Source organism: Alligator mississippiensis, chromosome 1 (assembly GCF_030867095.1).
Source record: "Alligator mississippiensis isolate rAllMis1 chromosome 1, rAllMis1, whole genome shotgun sequence".
Taxonomy (NCBI): Eukaryota; Metazoa; Chordata; order Crocodylia; family Alligatoridae; genus Alligator; species Alligator mississippiensis.
Window position 1 is genome coordinate 455,047,120 of NC_081824.1, and position 22,181 is coordinate 455,069,300.

The following is a 22,181-nucleotide window of genomic DNA, read 5'->3' on the forward strand; positions in this document are numbered from 1 at the left end:
CACTCGTGATCCTTTTCCTGATCTGGAGGGCAACAGTGGGCGTGTCTACATGAGACACTTAACTTTGTATTAGCATAGCTTATGCTAAGGGTTTTTAATAATTTTCTCTCTCACAGACAATAAAAAAACAGGAGGGAGCATAAATATTTGGTTGCCTCTCCCTTCCTGTGCTCATGGAGCTGGGCAGGAAACAAGCCCCTCAGCTTGTTCCCCCTCCAGCTATGCATTCACAGAGCTGGGTGGGGAACAAGCTACCTAGCCTCCACCCAGCGGGGGCTGGAACCTGTCCTGGTCAGAGACAGTTCCAAGCCCCATGTCCCAATAGGGTGATCAAGGCATGAGGCTTGGAAAGAGCTGCAGGGTGGGGTAGGTCCAAGCCTCCCCACCCACAATCTGCTGGGGAAGCAGCTAGCACTAAGCTAGCTGCCCCATGGGCAGATCGGGGCAGGGAGTTGACCTCCCCTGCAGCTCTTTCTAAGTGCTCTGACCCTGACTGGGAAGCCAGGGCCAGGAGCTCCCTGCTGCTGAGGCAGGGACACATTGTCCCTGCCCCAGCAGCAGACAGCCCCCTGGGGCCAGGTGACATGTGCTCCCTGCCAGCACTTGGGCTAGCACCCCAGGGAGCCTGGAGCTCCCCCCAGTGGCAGCAGGGGCCCACTGCAGGGAACTGGGTGCAAATCTGATCCCTAATCTCTGCATGTGTAGATGCCCGCCCAAAAAATGCTTACTCCAGATTAGGTTACACCAAAGTAAATTTAGGCCAGAGTAAATACATGTGTAGACATGCTCAGTATGACCTTAATAATATATGTATATGTTTGTATCCTTACTTATACGTTGTATCCTGGAATTTGTATCTTTGGAGATACTACCCTGTAAACCTTTCCAAACTTTGTCTCATTACATCCTATGAAATCTCACAGTTATAGTGTTTCTGCTTCATCTTTACAACTTCATCTGCTCTTTAGGTAGAGTAAAGTTGTATGCATTATCCGTTTTGAATTTTCTCTACAACCATTTAGTTTTGGGGCGGGGGGTTGCTTTTAATAATGTCACTGCAGATTTTCAGAAAAAAGCACCAAAATCATGAGACTCTGAGAACACTGCAGGAGTTGGCAGTCATAATTGAGACTAATTAGAGATGTCATCACAATCATAACTTTTCACACAACAAACAGTACATGTTCTGGTGAAAATTTGGCAAATAAAAGGAAAAATGGGGGGGAATACATTTTTGAGATAAATATTTGTTTTTGATGGAAAAAAACAGGAAATTTTGTTTCTAACATGATTAAACTAGCTAATAGTAAAACCAAATTATTCTCTCGATTGCTATCAAGTGAACAAAGTAAAAAATGTGTGAGAGAGAAGGAAGACAGATAGATTTGGGGTTTTTAATGATTTTTTTTCACAAACACTCAAAAAAATGAGGGAGCATAAATATTTGGTTGCCTCTCCCTTCCTGTACAGCACAGACAGAAATCTCAATTTTTGTCATTCTTCCATGTTTCAGTAATGTCTTTTATGTCAGGTCCTCTTCCCATGCCAGGCATTCTACTTCACTTATCATGCCGGGTTTGGTACAAAAGAGATTCATTGTTTTAATTTTTGGCCGTGTACTTAACTCCTTAGTCTGATACCTCATTATGTTGCCATAATTTCCCTCTGCGATCTCTCCTTGTCCTTATCTGACTCTGCTATTATTTATCTCTTACCCTTAGCTGAATACACGTAGCTTTACATAGTCAACATCTCCCTCACATTTGCCTTTGCCTCTCCTATGAGCTGCTCGTTACCTGCTGGCTTTGCACAAGATCCTGATTGAAGATAACCACAAAAATCTCATTCATTTTCTGCAGCAAAACATCTCTGATAAAGCAACCGCCCATTCCTTCTGCATACAACTTCATTTTCCTCACTGGTTGTCTCGTGGATTTGATTTAATCCCTTCCTGTTTATACTGACTTCTCAGCCATGACTGAAAACCCTGAGATTTTTCCTTTCACTGGATTAGAGTTTCAAAAAGTTTCTAGGCACAGAGTACAGACCCATGCCAACACCTTTTGTCTCTAGCAATCCAGAATTAGTTTCCCACTCCTACACCTCCATTGTATGAGCCATCAACTCCATGATCAGAGCTTGCTCTCCAGCACTTACTCTAACTTCACCTACATGTCCCTTAAGATTCTGCATTTCAAGCCACTAACTAGTCCTTATGGTCACCTGGATGCAGATGCTTCTTTGATTTGCATTTCTTAACATCGATGCCAGCGTTTTCCCTACTAGCAACTGTAGTACTATCTACCAGAGCAACTGTCTCTAAATGCAGGAATAAATTGGGCTCCTCTACCTGTCAGAAGACAGAAGTTGGTTTCTTCATTCCATTTTGGCCCCTTTCCCATAATGAGGCCAGCTTCTTCCTGTGGACCCACTCTGCAACATTCCTGCACACCAACATCTATAAATAATTCTTCCTCTCCCTCGCCTCTCCATCAGTGGCAGCTGTGGAATGACAAACTCAGGCTCCAAACAACACAAGCTGCTTCCATCAGGCACATACATACACAAACTGGTACAGTCCGTTGTTTCCCCACCCTAACTAATCTGCTGCTGGCCCTTGTCTCCATGATTCAAACATGGATTTTTTCCCCTCACACCTAAGTATGAGGTTGAGCTAGATCTTATCAACTTCTGGTTAGATTATGAGGCCTTCTCATTGGATTGAGTTGCTTTAATAGGTTTTCTTTTTGACCATTAGAAACTAAGGCACTTCCTCAAGGTGTCCGTTGCCCTTGGACTCACTACAGGTTTCCTTTGCCAACCACAGTTCTGAGTATCCATGCTTAATATTCTATATACCATTTTGCTACCATGGTATACAGTTCTGGGTAACCACGGTTTTCCGTGGCCACTCATCAGCCCACTTCCTCCCATTTCATGCTCATTCTCACATTGTGCTTCATGCCATTAACATCCAGTCACAGGTGCTCCGCATTTTTCTCCCAGTGACCTTTATGCCACGCAATCATAGCTTAGAAAAAATAGAAAAAACCCTTAGCATCTGGATTGAAGACCAGACACAGAAGAAAGTGTCTTTGAGCAGCCTAGTGATATGTGAGAAGGTAAAGCAAATTTACGAACACAACGTCCAGACCTCGGAGGGTGAAGGCATGAATGAACTCCCGAGTTTTCAAGCCAGCAAGGGGTGGTTCAAAAACTTTAAGAGGAGGCATGGGCTCCACAATGTGAATATTATGGGAGAATTGACTTCAGCAGACCACGTAGCCATTCTCAGTACCCGTCTGAGCTGAAAAAGCTGATTAGGAAAAGGGTTATAAGCCAGACCAGGTCTTTAACATCAATGAGATGGGTTTGTTCTGGGAAAGAATGCCTTCCCAAACCTTCCTATCAAAGGAGAAAGATCTTCAAAACAAAGTGAAGCAGCCATCCATCATTAGTTTCTTTAAAAGACGCACTACCCAACAGTGAACTTTTTTTTAATCTATTAATGGTAAATAAATATGATTTTTATACGGTGTATGTTCCTTTATTATTCATATTCAAGTCCTAACCCCATTTTCCCCATAAGCCTTTTGTCTTGCCAACCACGGGAACTTTCAGAAACTTAACCCCAGCAGTTGGCAAGGAAAACCTGTAGTCACATCTACATGAAATGTTTACTGCAGATTAATTAGCTCCACAGTAACCATCTCGGTGTCTACCCCCATTAGGCTGCAGAAAACTAATAAACTCCACAGCAAGGTAGTATATGTGAATACAAGTACTACTCTGCTTCAGAGCTTTTTATGCCACAGCACCGCATGTGTAGATGCTAACACAGATGGCAGGAGCACGAGGGTGCTTTAGTGTGGCAGCTGCCTGCCAGCTAGCCCTGCACTGGAGTACTCTCATGCCCCAGCCAACCCCTCCACAGCATATTGAGCTGGGTCGGAGCAGCCCCAGGCTGGCAGGATGATCCCCCAGCCCTCCTACCAGCTGGGGCTGCTCTGACCTGGCTGAACATGCTGCAGTCCCAGGTGCACATGTAAACATGGCAGTATGCATTGGAGTTTATTGCTTTGCATTGATATGCACGTGTAGATGGGCCCACTATCAGAAAACCTCTTCAAGCCCTCTCTTAGCTCACTGGCCAATGTAGCACTAGAAGGATGACCTCAAATAACATAACATGGTTGGCCAACCTGCAGCACAAGTGCCACAAGTGGCAGAGGCAGCCTCTGTGTAGCACATGGCAGATCAGGGAGGGGACAGGCAATGCAGTGGCAGACAGGACAGGGAGCAGAAGGCAGAGCAGCAGATGGGGCAGGGGAATAAATCAAAGCAGCATTCAGGGAGGGTTTGGGGCGATTTTGTGGCATGCTTGCCAAAAGGGTTGGCTCTCACTGACATAATAGATCTTCCTCTCTTATTTCTAATCTGATTGGCAACAGCCACTATTAACTTGCTGCATGTCTCAAGACCAAAAGACATGATTAGGAAGCCAAAATAGGTCTAACTCCTTTTGTACGGACATGCCCAGAAAATTGACCAGCAGATGCTAAACAGCCTAGATTGTTAGAATGAAGGAGACCTGGACGGCAGCACACCTACCTTTTCCTGCCTTTAAGAGGTTTCCACCATACTCTTATCAGCCCCATTTTTCAGACAGAAACTAGTGGGTCTGAATCAACTCTCCCACAGACAGAAAACATTATTTAACACAAGTTAAATAAACATCAATAGCTTGCAATTGGGGCTGATTCAGAAAGGGTGCAGTGATATGGCCGCACCCCTCTTTCTGACCACTGCAGAAGCCTCTTTCTGCAGGAGCCGTAACAGAGCCAGGGACTTTATTAAGTCTCCCAAGCAGGTAAGAATTTGACTCCCTTGCAAATAGGTTATGACTGCCCTAAAGTTTAGGTACAGGCAACAGATCAAAACGCTCCTCATATGAAGAGCTCTAGGTTAACTACCTTTTAATTACTTCTAATTACCTTTACACTATTATTAAGGGTTTCTTATGAAAAAATCTGAGCAGAATCAATACATGTAGTATACCCCAGCTGATTAGCGTAATTTTTACTTCACTGTCATGCTGGAGTTGTGCCAAGCTTACCTAGTGCACAATTAAGTGTCTGTTACTGCCTGCTGCTTCTCAGCAGGCCTCATGAGTTAATAGGAAAAGAACTGGGATTTATGCTTCTTCCTCTTCACATATATCCCCTATGTATTCCTCACTCATCTGTTGTAATTCACAAGCCCCCTTTGCCTGAAGAAAACAGAAGGCTATAAAAGAAGTGACACGGAAAGAACACACCAAGTGTAAAAGCAGTATGTTGTGATTTTCAGAGCATATGACCAGACTCGAGAATCTAGCCTAGATATCTTAACTGTCCTTCAGCCAACGTGCCCAGCAAATTTAATCTGTTATTTGTCTCTTCTTGAGCCAAAGAAGCTAGAATTCATGCCAGCCATCTACCCATCCAGTTCTAGAGCCGGGTGTCCTTATTTGAAGTTGTCTGTGGCCGATCATCAGGCCGCAATCTGAATTGAGACTCCAGACACCAGGGCTCTATTTCTGGTCCTCTAACTAGCCAGATGGGCACAAAGAAGAAAAGCAAGTTCCCCACAGTTTCTCCATCTGTAAAATGGCCTGCCTTTCTCTGTCAAACATGTTGAAATCTATCCATGAAATGAGGTCTACCAACTTTTGAACTGAAGCAAAACCCCCCATTAATAAAATGTAGGAGAAACCTGTGTAGAGGCTGTGTGAAGCCTAGTTTACAAAGGATATCTGCCTTCCAAAAAGACTCAAAACATTTTGATAAGAGGCATCAATAACAAACCTGTTTAAACAGTTCTGTGGCAAAGCTGTCAATCTTTTTAAAGTTGGCATCCACTGACATACCCAGGTGTTGGACACTTCGAAGTGGGATAGCTTCCCTGGAAGTTAGCCAGACAGCCATGGGTAGAAGAAATCAAAACATGGGATCTGTCATCTGAAATGGATGTTAAAATCTATCTATTTCTATACAGCATTGCTTCCTTCTTGACAGCCAGAACCTTTGTGAATGCCACTAGGTCAGAGGCATGGAGGCCCTTTAGGTATGGCTTCCTTCCATCCATCACAGATCTTGAGTTATCTTTCATGGTGACCTGACCAGGATGTGCATTTAGGCTTCTCCAAATGTAAAAAGGAACTGGGGAAATTAGCTCAGGCTTTAGTTGCTAATGTGGATTTAAAAGCTTCTGTGTCAAACTTTGATCTTCTGCTGCATCTTCTGCTGCACTCATTCCTGCTCTTCACAACAGGGACTCTTCCAGTGGATGGAACAGATTCTGCTTTTGAGGACTGATTCCATGATCCCAACAACTGGCAGTAAGTGTATCTGCCTTGGTTTGAGGAATCTGGGTATTAAAGAAGGGCACAGTAAGGAAACTGATGTGCCAGCTGTCTTGCAGGCCTTGCTCCCCTGTGGAGCCCCTCAGACAGTCTTCTTAACACAAATATTAGCTCTTGCTCCAAACAAATGAATTAACCCAACTCTAGGCTCCAGGAAAGGCCCCAGAAAGGCTCACTTCTTAATAGTGAGCTCTTCTTCCAGGCAGCCTCCTGGTCTCAAGCTGCTCCAGCCTAGCTCAAGCTGCTTGCTCTTTCTCCCCTTGGACTTTTACCTCCCAGCTGGGCTCCTATCCCCTGGCTGTATGTCTCCCTTAAAGGGCGAGACAGCCCTGTTACAGAGACTCAAAAGAAATATCCATTGCCAACAATATAAATCACTCACTGATCCAAAGTTATGGAAGCCCACAGAGGATGTCTGCCCCTGACTAGGATCCCAGATTCACGGAGAGGAAAAATAAAAGTCAAGAGTTGTTTCTTGCGGAAATGGTAGCCAAAGACCACTTCTGATCAAGGATTTGCTCCATTCTACTCTTGCAGCGAGTTAGCAGTTGCTTAAGCAACTCAATGAACAGACTCGTAAATTCTGCTGAGACCTAGATAAGGCCTGTGCAGGAAAGCATGTCTGTAAAAATGCATTTTAAGATTCACAACCAGGTAGCTGACTGACCACTTTCCACTGTCCAATGTATTTTGTTTGTTTGTTTTGTTCGGAGGTGTCAACCTCATGTTGGCCCCTGGGCCAGATCCAGACCATAGGGTTCCTCACAAGGTGGATCTGCAAGATTGCAGGACAGGCGATGGCAGTGGAGGATTAATGAAACTGTCACTTGCTCCCTGCCAACATACATCACAAACAGGGTTCCATACCCCGGATTTCAGCAAACAGGATTTCCCCAGCCTTTAATTTCCAATCTTTACAAGCCACACAACATGGCTCCACGGCCTGGATCCAGCCTGAGGACCATATGCTTGACACTGCTGAGTTCCTTGCTTTTTATTTGGATTCCGTAACAAACTATGAATTAAAGCTAAAGGCCTCATCTTCACTGTGGCGACAGCCTATCCCAGACAGCCAGTTCCCAAGCATACCCAGTTGTCTACACCTGAACATAGGCTTCACATTGTTAAGTACACTAATGTCAGCAAGGCCTCTCCAGTGCCCCCTGTTAAGCTCAGCAGAGACAAAGGGACAGACTAGAGGTAGCTTCGCAGGAGCATGCCTGGGTTTGGATGTGCCTGTTAGGACACGCTGGGAGAGCACTGGTGGGGACAGCAGGCACATGTCACTGCTGCAAAGCAAAAAGACCCTGAAGAGTCCCAGGACTGCACTAAATCTAAGATCAGAGGCTAGGATATAAAAAAAGGGAGAAAAAAACCAAACCCTCAAATAGATCTTTCCTAGCAACAGCATCCAAAACTAATTCAACATTTTCACTTTTTAAGGAGAAAATATGGCAATGATCCTAACAGATATGTGGAAGGGACTCTTTGAAACACTTCTTTGGATAAAGAACCCTACACTGATTTTTAATAAGACATACTTGATCCAATGCCATGCCACAAGCAGCTCTGGCTTCAGAAGGGTGTTTGGTATCCCTACCATTGCACTGCTATAGAAAAATCTAACCTCTACCCCCTGATGCATCCACATATCGTAACTCTCATTGTCTTCAGCAGGCACCACATAACCAAGTTAGGCCTTAAGTTACAGTCAGGCTAACATTTTTAAATATTTGCTATAGTTACCCCTGGATATTTTGCTGTGAAACTTGAGCAGTGTGTTGATAAATGCAAAGATTAAGTCATCCAGCTCCTATTGGCAGTGAAACTAACACTCACAATGAAGTGGTCACATTTTCTTTTGTCTGAAACTCAAAGAATCAGATTCTAATCTTGGCTGCAGTAAATTGCAAGTAACACTGCTAAGGTCCAAAGAACTACTCTAGATTTGCATCAGTTAACTGAAATGTGGCTATGCCCTAAATCTCTTAACTGGAAGTAAATGAATATAGTTGTGCAGGTAGTGCAACAAGCAAAACCCTAAAGATCTCTGATCATATCATCAGTAACTTTAAAAAACTTAAAGCTTAGTTCTACTGGTACTTCAGAAAAACATCTTGCAATAGTATTGCACCAAGTTCCTTCTCCACATAGGAACATGCCCTACTTTATTAGTATCAAAGGCTTGGTTCTGCAAACATTATTCATCTGAGCTGTCAATAAGACTCCGCAAATGAGTAAGGATGCTTTGGGTAGCAAAGCTTTGCTAGGATGAACTCAGCATCCAGCAAACAAATTACTTTTAATGTATATGGGATATTTGTCTTCCATATTGGCATATTGTTCTTCTCCAACAGAATTCTCATTAACAGACCAAACACACACTTTCCTGGACAAAGATTAAAAGCAACAAGGGGGAAAAAATATAATGCACAAAAAGAGATCATTACAGGATGTTTCTGAATCAGCTTCTCACCAATTACCCTTTTCCCAGAGATTTAAAACAGCCCAGCACATCAGAAAGACTAACTCTGTGCAGCATGTTCAGTTCAAGCAGACTGTGAATGATCAGCTATGTCTGCAGGAACGATGGAATGCTAGATTTGTTTTATAAATGCTCTGGATAAGAAACAAAGAGAGCAGAGAAAGTAGTAAAAGGAAAGAAATCTTGCAGAAGTGACAGAAAGAAATGAAGATCGTGTGCGATTTTAATAGAAAGTTGTACCTTTTAAACAGCCTTAAGTCTGCTAGTCACAACAAAATTATAAAAGGGCTTTTTGGGGTAGAGTCTAACATTCTATTAAAGAGGCAGGTAAACTTAGCCCCATTTTGAAGATATAACAATGGAGGCATAAATAAATTAAGTGACTTGTCTAGGGTTACCAACCACTGTGTTAATGGCTGAGCCAGGATTTAGCATCGAATGCTCTACCCTTAGGGCAACACAACCTCCCACATACTTAACCCACATACCAATTTTCTGCGCGCAAATATAGTTAGCACAGAGATAAGCTTGAAGGCATGTTGCAATCAAGCCTAGCTAATTATCCACCAACACGATTACTTATGTTGCTTTAACCATACAGAGAAGTTGAGGCTGTTACATTTTCAGATATTGTAAATACTAAGCTTTTAAAGCATAAACATTGAGAGGGATTTATACAGAAATGTCTTTGCCTGTCCCTATTCCTCACCCAACACCTCATGTTCGCTCCAGTCTTCTTAATCATCTATGCCCTTCCCCATTAGACTCTGATCCCAACCAATGCCTTGCTATTACACATTTTGTACTCTCTACATGCTCTTCTCCAGCCTCCTTGAAACCTGCTCCCCACCACATTACTTTATAAGATCAGGTAATACATTTTACATAGTTCATATGCATCCCAGACTCCTATTCCATCATGTTTCTATGCTATCTCTTATCCATGTGCAAAGTCAGTAGCAGGCCAATTGATATTTATTGACATTTAAAAATCGTTTAAGACCTTGCTCTGTACACATCGAAAAAAAAACAGCTCTGTACAAGTTTAAGTCAGGCCAGAACCACTGGGAACAGCAACAGAGGTGGAAAGAAAAAAGCAAACCAGAAATAAAAATGGCATCCCTGTACATTATGTCACAGGCATCACTGGGTACATCTACACATGCACTTTATGTGCAGTAGCCTATTTTACTGTGCATTAAAGCGTCACATTAAAAACCATGTAATTGCACTAATGTATAGTAAAATAGGTTACTGAGCATTAAGCATCACTTAAAAAAACCATGCACTTTTGGTATTGCACATTAGAGCAATCTAGTGTGCAATTATTTAGTACCTCACACTGGAGGTACTAAATTCAATGTGCATTAGGAAAAGTGCATTAATGAATGTGTAGACTCACCCCTGGTCTACTGCTTTTCCGGACCTCTGCCTAACACAAGGGGATCTGTACTGGTTCTCTCTTCAGCTAGCAAGCTGGCTGCAAACCTGCACAGATTCAATGCTTGGCATAAAAGCCTCTAAAATATTATACAGACCTTCCCAATTCTTCCAGGCTCCATGGCTTGGCTGGGAAAGGTTTTACCCTCCATGGCATGGCAAATGCGCTAACTATATGTATCAAAGGGTTTTTCAGTAATTGGATAAACCATCATTAAAGACTCTTCAATGGTGTTTTTAAAACATTCTGCTGCACAAAAAACTCAGGGTAAAGAACCCCCTCCCATCCATAGAGAATACAGGCATAGAGAACACATTGACAATACAGGCTACTGTACTTAGAAAATTTGAACAGACTTAACAAGGGAAATCAGAAAGTAGGATCAAATCTGGAACAAAGCACAGTCTAGAGAACCTAGAAAGGCAACAGTGAGATTTTTAATACCACTTGCCAGAATGAAAAAGCAATCATTCTAACTTCTCAAAGACAACACTGGAAAACCTGAAAGTAGCAGCAGAGTCTGGCATCAGGCTGCAAATTTATTTTAGAGAAATCTGAAAGAGCAACAAAAAGAGTATTTCTGGGGCTCACCAGATACAACTACAAAAGTGGAAGAGCCTTGTCATCCAGCAGGAAGTACATGGGAAGTGATAAACTAGTGAAAAGTCCAGTCATACCTAGACTCCAGGGCTCTGGGAAGTGGCTAACTGTTCAAAATTTCTAACCAGAATGCTGGCCCTGATCTCAGCGTCATCTTCTCTATCAGCCTCTGACTAATCAGCATGTGATAAAGTAGAACCCTTCCCAATACACCATGGCTGATGGAAAGTAGCAGCTGCTTCTTCTCTCTCTTTACATCCAAGCCTTGGATGAAAAAGCCTTCTGCTTCAGAATTTCTGCATAACCTAATGGTGCTGATCATCAACCTTCTTCTCTAAGAAAAGCTTCCTCCTTCCTAGCTATAAGTGACAATTTCAACCCTGACGTTCACCGTAGAGATAGCCTTCACTAAACTGTCAATATAATAAGAGCACAGAAAGTAATCCAAATGATATCCAAAATAGTTAAGGGAACATTTCAAGGAAAAATCAGTTTGCTGAGATTTTCAAAAGTACCTAGAGATTTAGGCTCCCTTGAAGATCCTAGCTGTAGAACTATGGCATCTGAAACCATTCATGCCACACAGTAAATAAGCCTATGGAAAAAAAGCAGGACATGCAGAACTATAGCAATAGCTTCCTATTTACTGACAACCTCTCTCTAGTTTGCTTGCACTGTAGTGAAAATCTATAAAGATAGGTCATTCCAATGAAATAGAAGTTGACAATCCTACTTTATATGGTATCATGAATGATTCACAGCTTACATCTAACTCAACCAGTTACTGCACATGCTGCTATTGGTTAATCGACACTTAGAGGAAAATTGGTAAAGAATTCCAAACCCCAGTCTTAAAGAAGTCATGTAAATGTCAAAATTATTATCTAAGCATTTAGTACCTGAAGAGTCAACAGAACATTTCACCCTGTGGAAGAACGTAGATATTTCCTCTTAAGACTCTCTAGATGCCATAATTCGTATAAGCAATGTGAGACATCATCATGTTTAATGTTAAAAAAAAAAAACCTAATGGTATATATCTGATGGCAAAATTGACATTTATACTGTCATTATATGCACTTGTCATTAAATTTAATCTGCATTACCATGTTACCATGAGAAGTGCTCAGATGGCTCTACAGCAAAGCATAATATATGTTCAACATTATTTAGAAGTATTAATAATCTCCTTTATTTCAAAATGTGAGACATTAATAACTGTTCTAGAGAGGGCTCACTTTTAACCTTTAACAACATTTGAGAAGCTGTAATTTTTATCAGATTGTTTGGAATTTGATTTAGCTCAAGTCCTGAAGCTACAATTAAACTCACGGCTACCTTTTCTAACTATAGCTTCATTCAACAGCTGAAATAATCTTTGAAGATGGGGGGGGGGGGAAGAAAGGAGTATACTGTGCAAACTAGCTGCAATAACAAGTCTCAGTAAGTTGTGTTACACACTTACAAAGTTGGTGACAGACCAATAATCCTGGAAGTCTACTTCCTTCCTCCCCCAAAAGCTACTCAGGGACAAAACCAATAGGGGTGTGCGAAGTGGGCCCCATTCGATTTGGATTCGGCCCAAATCAAGGACAGTGGTATGATTTGTTGATTTGTCCACAAAGGAGGTGAAGGAGGGCACACAGCATCCTGGGTAAAGGAGGGCGCACAGCATTCTGAGATTCTAGAGAACTGCAACTTCAGCAGCTGGTCTGTGTGGAGTGGCCATACATTAATGGAGCAGGAGATGGGTAACATGGATCAGAAAGAAACCTGCCCTGGAGTGGCATAACTTTGAGCTGCCTAACGTGTGCTTAAAATTAGTTTCTAGACTTTTGGTTGTAGTCGTATTGGTCTAAGGACGAAGGCAGGCAAGGCTCTTCGGGTAGATGTGATATCTTTTATTAGACCAACTAAGTAGTTGGAAAAAAATTCTTTGCAAGCTTTTAAGTGCAATCACTCTTCTTCAGGCATAGGGAGTCTCTGCTCTTCTGAGACTCCAAGGAATGAGAGAAGCTAAAAGTGTAACAGGATGTCAGTGAGAATGTAAATAGGTGGAAATTAGGAAAACAAAAGGTAGAGCAGAGAAGGGAGAAGGGAAACAAGGGGGAAGAAAGAGGAAGGTAACTAAGGGAAACTCTACTGTAGCAGTTTTCAAAGGTAGAAAAGAAGCTACCTGTGAAAAGTAAATAGCTGGAAATTAGGAAGGCAGAAGGTAGAAAAGGAGGGGGAGGGGAGGAAAAGAGGGGAAAGAAAAGGGTACAAAGTCTGGTCTGGCAGGTACCTGGCAAATCTGATGTCAGGCATGTTGTAATTTGTCATAAATCCAATGTCTATATCAAGTCTATGATTTTTTGTATCCAGTAGCTTTATGAAGTGAAGTTCGTAAACTTGTCTATAAAAGGTGTTTTGTAAGTTCCATTTGAGGATTAGAACTGAGAAATAGGAGAGGAAGTGGTTGTCTTGTGAGAAGTGTGCCCCCACAGGTAATTGGGTATGCTTGTCATTGATAGATATTTGGTGTGAGTTCATTCTGGTATGCAATTGTTTGGTTTCTCCTACATATTTTCCACCAGGGCATTTGGATGAGATATATAACATTTCTGGAGGTGCAGGTATAAGACCCAGGAATGGTGATGGTTCTGTTCTGTTCTGGGGTGTGGTTATTGTAGGAGTGGTGATGCGTCTGCAGGTTTCACATTTCTTGTCCTGGTGTGGTCTGGTTCTAACCCTCAAAGGGAATTTACAAAACACCTTTCATAGACAAGCCTACGAACTTCACTTCATAAATCTACTGGATACAAAAAATAATGGACTCAATATAGATATTGGATTTATGAAACATTACAACCTGCCTGACCTCTGACTCACCAGATACCTGCCTGACCTGAACTTGTACCCTTTTCTTTCCCCCTCACTGCTTCCTCCCCTCCCCCTCCTTTTCTACCTTTTGTCTCCCTAATTTCCAGCTATTTACTTTTTCACAGGCAGCCTCTTTTCTACCTCAGAAAACTACTACTGAAGAGTGTCCCTTACTTACCTTTGGCTTTTCCCCCCTCACCTCCCCCCTCCCTTCTCTACTCTACCTTTTGTTTTCCTAATTTCTACCTATTTACATTCTCACTGACATCCTGTCACACTTTTAGCTTCTTTCACTCCTTGGAGTTTCAGAACTGCAGAGACTCCCTATGCCTGAAGAAGGGTGATCGCACCTGAAACCTTGCAAAGAAATTTTTTCCAACTACTCAGTTGGCCTAATAAAAGATATTGTATCTACCCAAAGAACTCTGTCTGCCTAAAATCAGTTTCAGCTTTTAATGCGTGGACAATCCAGGGGCTAAGAGCTCCAACATCTGCCGAAAATTAATGTGCAACAAGGCCCTTGTGTCTATAAGGTGCAAATCTACCCTGCTTTCTGCTTGACTTCAGATTAAGACCACTAACTACCTCTCTCTTCAGATTTCACCCACAGCACAAAGATGGGAGAGACAGCATCCTTAGGTCGGGCAAGCAAAAAGTGGTTCGCTACTTTAAATATACAGGTCAAGACAACACCAACCAATATTACAAGAAGTTACACTTGGGGGCTGAAAGCAATATATTTAGCATAAATGAATTGCCCAGGAAAAAAATTCTGAACTTTGCTTCCTTCTAAATTATCCACTGTTTGTTTGTTTGCATTAATTTGCTGCAAGTGCCTGCAGGGCCAATATTTTGATTTATTGGGGCTGACTATTAGTGTAGGACATGTTCTAGGTGTAGTTACTGATCCAATTACAGCACGCGGGCACACATCGCAAGAACAGCAGCAAAATTAAACATCAGTTCAAGGTATAATAGAGAGATTTCCAATACAACATCCCCAGCCACCACATACAAATCAGACCTAGCCCCTTGTCAGAAATAAAAGCGTGCAAAATCTTGTATATCAATGGACATTTTGACTTCAGCGGAGCCAGAATTTGCTTCAGAATGAACAAAAAAGCTTGCAGCTTGCCAGAAAGTCAAGAAAGCCAGGCTCTGTCAGACAATTGAATGATGTAAATACCAGAATCCTTGGCCAGCCACTCAATGGGCCCTGCTTCAAGATCCTAGAAGTACAAGTCCTAAGGACTGCTGACCAGAATGTCACAGCTGATGTCAGCTGTCACATTACAACACAAGGAGAGAGATGATGCTCAGGATTCACATAACCCAGACCAGGAACGGCTCTGGAGATGAAAATCAACCTCTTGAATTGCACTTAGCAATGAAGCAAGAGTCAGTGTAGCCCAAGTAGCATAACTAGTGGGGCATGCCACAGTCTTTTTTATTTGTAGCACTGCTGTGGTGCCATTTGGGTAGCGAAGCATATCTATTTTATACAAGCACAACTCCATTGACTTCCTGGAATTACTCTGAATTTAAAATCTAATTCTGCTCTTACTTAAATCAGTGACAAAATTCTCGTGTATTCTAACAGTGCAGAATCAGGCCAACCAATTAAGTAAAAAAGGGAATCGATTGCCTTTAGTCATATTTTTCAAACAAAACAACCTTAGAAGACACTAGCAGGGTATAAATCATATCTGTAAATAAATATTTTTACTGCTTGTCCCGCATCTCCCAATTATGCAGTTAGTTTTTTACTGTTTCAGGTTCCTGATGAAAAAGAAACACGGGGACCAAAGTACCAGTCAGTTATAGATTTGTTTACAACTGATTTTATTTCTTGGCTTTGGGCACAAACACAATAGTGCAACATTGGGGGTGGGGGAGAATACATTGCAAAAGAATGTCTTAACCCAAACAAAACAGTCTGTGTACTGGCATCAAATGTAAACCTGTCATGTACAATTTCTCTAAGGAAACCTTTCACAAAAATGAAATCTGTCGGATCCATTTGTACCCCGATCCCCCATGGAAGTTTTTGTTGTACACTGATACAAATTCTTTTCCATCCCACTGATTATTATAAAGACCTACTGAAACAACACATTCCAACTGAAAAAATAATCTAACCCAACTTGTAACAGAGTCCTGACCTGGAACTGGGTTACCTTGCTGCTTGCTTTGGTAAAACTGGTTAAAATAGTAACTGTGCCATTGTGCACTAAGCTCTGTAAAGTAAGGAGCTGTCAAATACCTTCTCCTTGCCTTTGCCACAAAACAATACTTTAGGTTGATGTTGGATAAATGCAACATCTCCCAGACCAGATCTATAGATCACATAAGCATATTTGTCTGTAATAATATACACATTACATGCACTGTTGAATTAATGAATGAACTCTGCTGATTATGTTGAATGTCCATCACTAAACTGTTTGCAATTTTAGAAAGTACAAGGCCTACCCAAAATTGCCTCTTTCCACTGCCTTCATGCCCATCTAACAGATGTTCCAGGGAAAGGCTGAAAGCACAAACAGGTTAACAGCCAGGCAGGATGTATCCATATTCTTGTAATTCTATTCTTCTATTTCTTTCCCTTATTTTTTTTTTTACACAAGAATACAGTGCTTGTAAAAAGTACCAGCCTGACAACCCAAGAGACTTAAATCTCCCATTAAGCCACTGAACAGACACAGCGTAGGTGGCAGCACTGAAAGTTTCCCTACATTATGCACTGATAAGCCTCAGAGATAAGGGACAACTTGTAGAACTTCTAATAACATTTTAAATATGAAACCTTGGGCCAAGCTGAAGCATGAATCAAAGCTCCCACTGACCTCAGCGGAGCCAGGATTTCACTTGTGTGCTAGTAGTTGTCCCTCTGCCCATTCTGGCCTTGGACTTCTAGCCAAGATCATAAAGATAAGGTTGCCAGCAGCTTGCCTGATGACAAATAGACACAGCAGTCACAGAACCTTTCATCTACTCAATAACTATCAAATGGCAACATCTTTTGGTTGCTAATGACCTCTGCTGGATTCAAATTTATATCCAGGAGGAGAAATGTAGTAAATTCTGTCTTGTGCTATCCTGGGGAAAACAAAGTCCGGCGCACCTCAAGTCTTACACTCACAAAACAACTGAACCACAAATGTGAGCAGCCTTTCTACAGTTGGCATGTGTCATAAAACACTTGAGAACTCAAATATGAATATGTTTGTAATGGCACAAGAGCTGCAAACTCCTACTAGCAAGCAACGGCTAAAAACCACACTACACGGTTACAATTGCTCACTTCATTGTATTTGACATAATCCATCAACCGGGCTGCATCGGGTCACACTGCAGCACTCACTGATAGCAGCCACGATAACAGAACCTGATCAAACAGAACGCGTTTGTGTCAGAAACAAAGACTGCGCTGAAAGACATCCTGGGTTTTTATGCTGCCACCCAGCACAAAAGGATGGCTTCCCTGCACATACATGCTGGTAAAACAGCAGCGTAGCAGGCAGGTCAGCAGCCAACAGCAGCCTTTAACTACTTTATAGTCATTGCCATGCCAAAAGGTACAACTTCTTGTTAGAATGAGAGTTGCTTGCTTTTAAAGTTAATATTACTAACAATGCTAGCTTGCCATTTGAAGACGTATACCTACGGCTGAGTTTAGCTGCCGTGCTAGATGTGCAGACACCAGAAAAAATTAAGCAGAGGATCATGGACCTACAGCAAACTGGCTCTACTCTGGGTGTCTCCGCAAGCCTTTAACAACCGCCAGGCACAAAGATCCCAGCGCTGAACATCTTGTCAGCAGTGCCCTGCAAAGTCTGGCTCCCACGGCATCAGTCAGTCTTCCCTCAGTTCTACCATCAAGTTTTCTTCAAGCAATCAGGGTGAACTTGTATTGGCTTGAAAAGAGGAGCCCCGGGCTGGTACCCAGGCTCTTTCCTGGCTTGCTGGTTTCTCAGTGCCTGTTTATACCTGGTAGAAAGCAGCTCCAATTCAACAAGAAGCCGGCGCTGAGAGCAGGGGCACTCAGGGCAGTGGGGAGGGGATGGCACAGAAGCTCACTCTCTTTCAATCAGCAGAGCTGCTCGCTCTCGCTCTCTCTCTCTCTCTCTCAGCCCTTGCCAGGAACCTGAACAATCATTCATAAAAGTGAAGCGCTGATAAATGCTAGAGAAAGTTAAATGCCTTCTGCCTGCGGAGAATAAATTTTCTCCCGGACAGAGATTGGCCGGCCGCTTGCAAAACACTGAGCAACTGCGGCTCCCCTCCGAGCCGGCTGGATCGCGGCGCGAAAGGAAAGCAACGGGTTACGGGGGGAAAGCGCTCCGCTCCGCTCCGCTCCGTTCCTCCCGCCGCTGCTTTTTAACTAGGCGAAGCGGCGGCCGCCGGCTCCCGGGGCGCAGCCTGCCCCTTTCATGTCCCTGCGCCTGCCTCGGGTTTTAATTGGGTCTGGACGGAGGACGGCGGCCCAGCAACAAAGCCGGGCAGCGGGCTCCGGGGCGCTCACACGCACACACTCACTAACACACACACACACTCACGGACACTCGGGCGCGCGCACACACCGATACACACACATATGCACTCACACGTATACACTGATACACTGACAGACACACACACGTTGACAGTGACACACTCGCTGACACACATGTACACACACACACACTGACACATATATACTCACACATATAGATACACGGACACACACGCACATATAGATACACGGACAGACAGAGATACACTGACACGCTGGTATACTCACAGACACTGACACACACGTACACACACATATATAGATACTGACAGACTCACACATACACACACTGATACACACACTGACACACATAGACACGCACTGATACACTCACAGACACGCACACTGACACACATATACAGATACACTGACAGACACACACACACTGATACACTCACTCACACGCACACACTGACCCCCTCCCATGCCGGGGCGCTCCGGAGCGGGGCATTTTTGCGGCGCTCGCTCGGCCGGGGCCGGCTCCTCATCCTCGCAACTTGGCGAGCCCGAGCCCGGGCCCGGCGCCTCCTGCAGCTGCCGCTGCACAAAGGCTGCGCTGCCGGGACAAGCCAGGGCTGCCCCCCGCCCCGCGGCCGCCGCTCCGCCTGCCCCTCCGCCACCGGCTCCTTCCCAGCGCGCTGCCCCCGGAGCACCCCCGCCCCGCCCCGCCCCGCCTCGCCTCTGCCCGCGGAGCAGCTCCGCTGTGCACCGTGCACAACACACGCACCCTCGTGCACAGCCGGAGCAGCAGGAGGAGGCGGTGCTGCACCTTGCCCCGCACCTGGCCGCCCGGCCCCGGCCCCGGGTCCCGCCGCGCTTCTCCGGGGAATAAGTTTCCCAAGTTGCCCCGAGCCGCCTCCCGCCGAGTTTGCGGGGCAGAAGCTGCCCGCCGCCCCGCGGAGCCCAGCCCGGTCCAGCCGCCCGGCTCCTACCGGGAGCAGCGCCCGCGCCTCCGGCTCCGGCTCCGGCTCCGACTCCAGCTCGCGGCGGGCTCCCCCGGCCGCACCGCCGCCCTCAGCTGCTGCCGCGCCGCTCCCGCCTCCCCTCGTCACAGGCAGGCAGACTCCGGAGCCGCTCATTGCTGCCCGCTCCCGGCCGCCCGCACCTCGCCCGCCTCCTCCTCCTCCTCCCCGGCAGCGCCGCAGCCGCAGCCTCCCCCTCCCTCCCTGCCTCCCTCCCTCCCTGCCAGGCAGCCCCCACCGCCTCCTTGCACAAGCAAGGGGCTGCTCCGTGCCCCCCAGCACAGCCCGGGGAGGGGGATGCTCCGTGTGCCCACACGAGGTAGCACCCATGCCAGGCCCTTGCCCCCAGGAGGCAGAGAGGGGTGGTGGGGTGCGAGGCTGAGGGGGCAGCACTGTCCAGCAACACCTGGGCGACCTGCAGCCATGGGTGTTAGGGGCTGCAAGGTTTGTGAGGGAGGAAGGAAGTGGCCCCCCACCCCCTGACTGCCAGCCCCGGGAACCCTCAGCCGCTCCACGCTCTGGCCTGAGGGGCAGGTCGCTTCTCCCTATGGTGCTTTAATTAAAACTCTTGTTTCCTGCTTGATCATTACAGAAACTCACTTGCCTTTCAGACCCTGGAGGTGGTGGCTCAATCTGTTCTCTACCTCCCGCCTGGTTCAGATGGGCTTTCGGAGCTCCCTGGTTTCAGGTCTAGTTTATGCTCATGGATTCTGGGCCCAGGAAGAGTTTTCCTTCTCTGTCCCCACCTTTCCATGGACCAAGTGCAGCCTCCTGCCAGGTGGTTTGTGCCACACAGATCTGCACCCTAGGCAAGTTGTTGATGCCTTCACTGTTACTCCTAAATGAGCCTTTTCCTTCCCGGGACATACCAGCCACTCATGCATTTCAGCCTGGGCTTGCTCATGCCACTGGCTGGGAGGTGAGTGCTGCTGGGAGCAGAAACTACAAGAGTGGATTAAGCCTCTGTAGTTATTGGAGTTAAGAGCCTCTTCACTTCTGAGTACTGGGCTAAGCTTTTATGTACCGGTGTAATAATGACTTGTTTGACTAAAGTGCATTTATGTTGCTGTACTGTAAGTCCATTATAGCACAGCCAGTTGTACCTTTTCAGAGCTGGAGGTAAAACTGCCTTCTTAGCTAACGTTGCAAATATTTCTTGTATGTTTAGCGAGTTCTTGAGATGTGTGACATCCCGACTTTGCCTTTTTTTAAGGGTGTAGTGGCACAAAGTGCGTCACCTCCCACTCTCTTCCCATCTCGAGGGCTGGAGTCCCCTTCTCTGCCTGAACAAGCATTTTTCTCGCATGCCATATCAGAGAGAGCTCTCAGGTTTGTTGTTTTGTTTTGTTTTTTAAATAAAATCTGTAGCCAACCTTTCCAATCCTCACCCATGCAGCTTTGAAGTGTTACTAATGTCAGTCATTTTATTTTCTAGTCTGCTGTTCTCTTCATCTGTTCCTGCCCTTTATTGCTGGTCAGAATTACTCACCGCCATTTCCAGGTAGAGGACAGGTGAAAAATACCCCATGAAAACCCAAGCTGGCACTGCTCTCTTGACTGATCTGATAAAACACTCAGCATGAGCTGGTCAGTCTGCTGCTGTAATTTAGTATGAAGGTGAAAAAAATCCTAGCAATCCCACGTTAATCACATGATCCAGGGTAATAATCACAAAACAGGAGGGCCAGGCTGCAGTTGGCAAAAAAATTAACTGCTTTAAAAAATCCCGAGAGACCTACCAACAGGCGCATTTGAATGAAACATGTACTGTGGAGTTGCCCAATTAGCTCTGCAGAAAATATCTTGGCATCTACATGTGCGGACCAATTAGGCTACGGAAAAATAATAAACTCTGCAGCAGGTTAGTACTTGTAAATACATGTACTATCCTGCTGCAAAGGTTTTTTTTGTGTGCAGCAACACCTGTGTAGACGCTGACGGGGCTGGCTGGGGCATGAGGGTGCTTCAGCGTAGGGGTGCCTGCTGGCTAACTCTGCACTGGAGCATCCTCGTGCCCCTGCCAGCCCCTCTGAGGCACATTGAGCTGGGTCGGAGCAACCCTGAGCTGGCATGCTGATTCCTGGAGCCCCCTGCCAGCCAGAGCTGCTCTGACCCAGCTCAACAAGCTGCAGTCCAGGCTGTACATGTAAACGCTGTGCCTGGAAGCAATAATATTGCACCAGAGTTTATTGCTACCCATTAATATGCATGTGTAGATGCTCCCACCTAAGATTAAAAACATGGCTGTTCAATGGGAGAGGGACATTAGAAATGTCACCATTTAGCATAACTTATAATACAAATGACTCAATACTACTGTTTGAAACCAATCATGATGGACAAACAAGTGCCATTTACTAAGTAGTAATTAATAATCTGTGGCTTCTGACATAGCCATAATGCAATTGGGATTAAGGTCCCCTTGTGCTAGGTACAAACAAAAAGTAAGGAAAAGGGCTGTTCCAAAAAGCTTACCATCTCCAGAGACAAAACAGAGTAGAATTGGGAACTGTATTCTACTACAGATGGTACCAAGAGAGAAGCTGATTCACCCAAGGTCACACAGGAAGTGTGTGGCAGAGCCAAGAATTAAATACAGACCTCCTGAGTCCCCATCTAAAAATAGCATTTGTAATTTCCACTTGAGCTAAAGAGAATGTAGATAATGTCATGTCCCTTTCCAAGTAGTCTTTTTGAAGGTATGGGCTGCACTTAGCTGAATGAGTGGCCACTTTATACCCAAAAAGTATTTAAGACCCAGCTAGACAAATCTGTGGCTGGGATGATACAGTAGGGCATGGTCTTGCTTTGAGCAGGGGTTGGACTAGAGGACCTCCTGAGGTCCCTTCCAAACCTCATTCTCTATGATTCTA

At 44.7% G+C, this 22,181-nt stretch overlaps 1 protein-coding gene across 5 annotated transcripts in view; it reads right to left on the reverse strand.

The window, feature by feature from the left end:
* FAT3 (FAT atypical cadherin 3) overlaps positions 1-19,384 on the reverse strand; it is a 641,536-nt gene extending 622,152 nt beyond the window's left edge. For all 5 annotated transcript variants that reach the window (XM_059721693.1, XM_059721676.1, XM_059721685.1 and 2 more), the window contains exon 1: positions 19,279-19,384. The gene's annotated coding sequence lies outside the window, so the exon portion shown is untranslated. The remainder of the gene's footprint in view (positions 1-19,278) is intronic.
* Between the last annotated feature and the right edge of the window lie 2,797 nt (positions 19,385-22,181).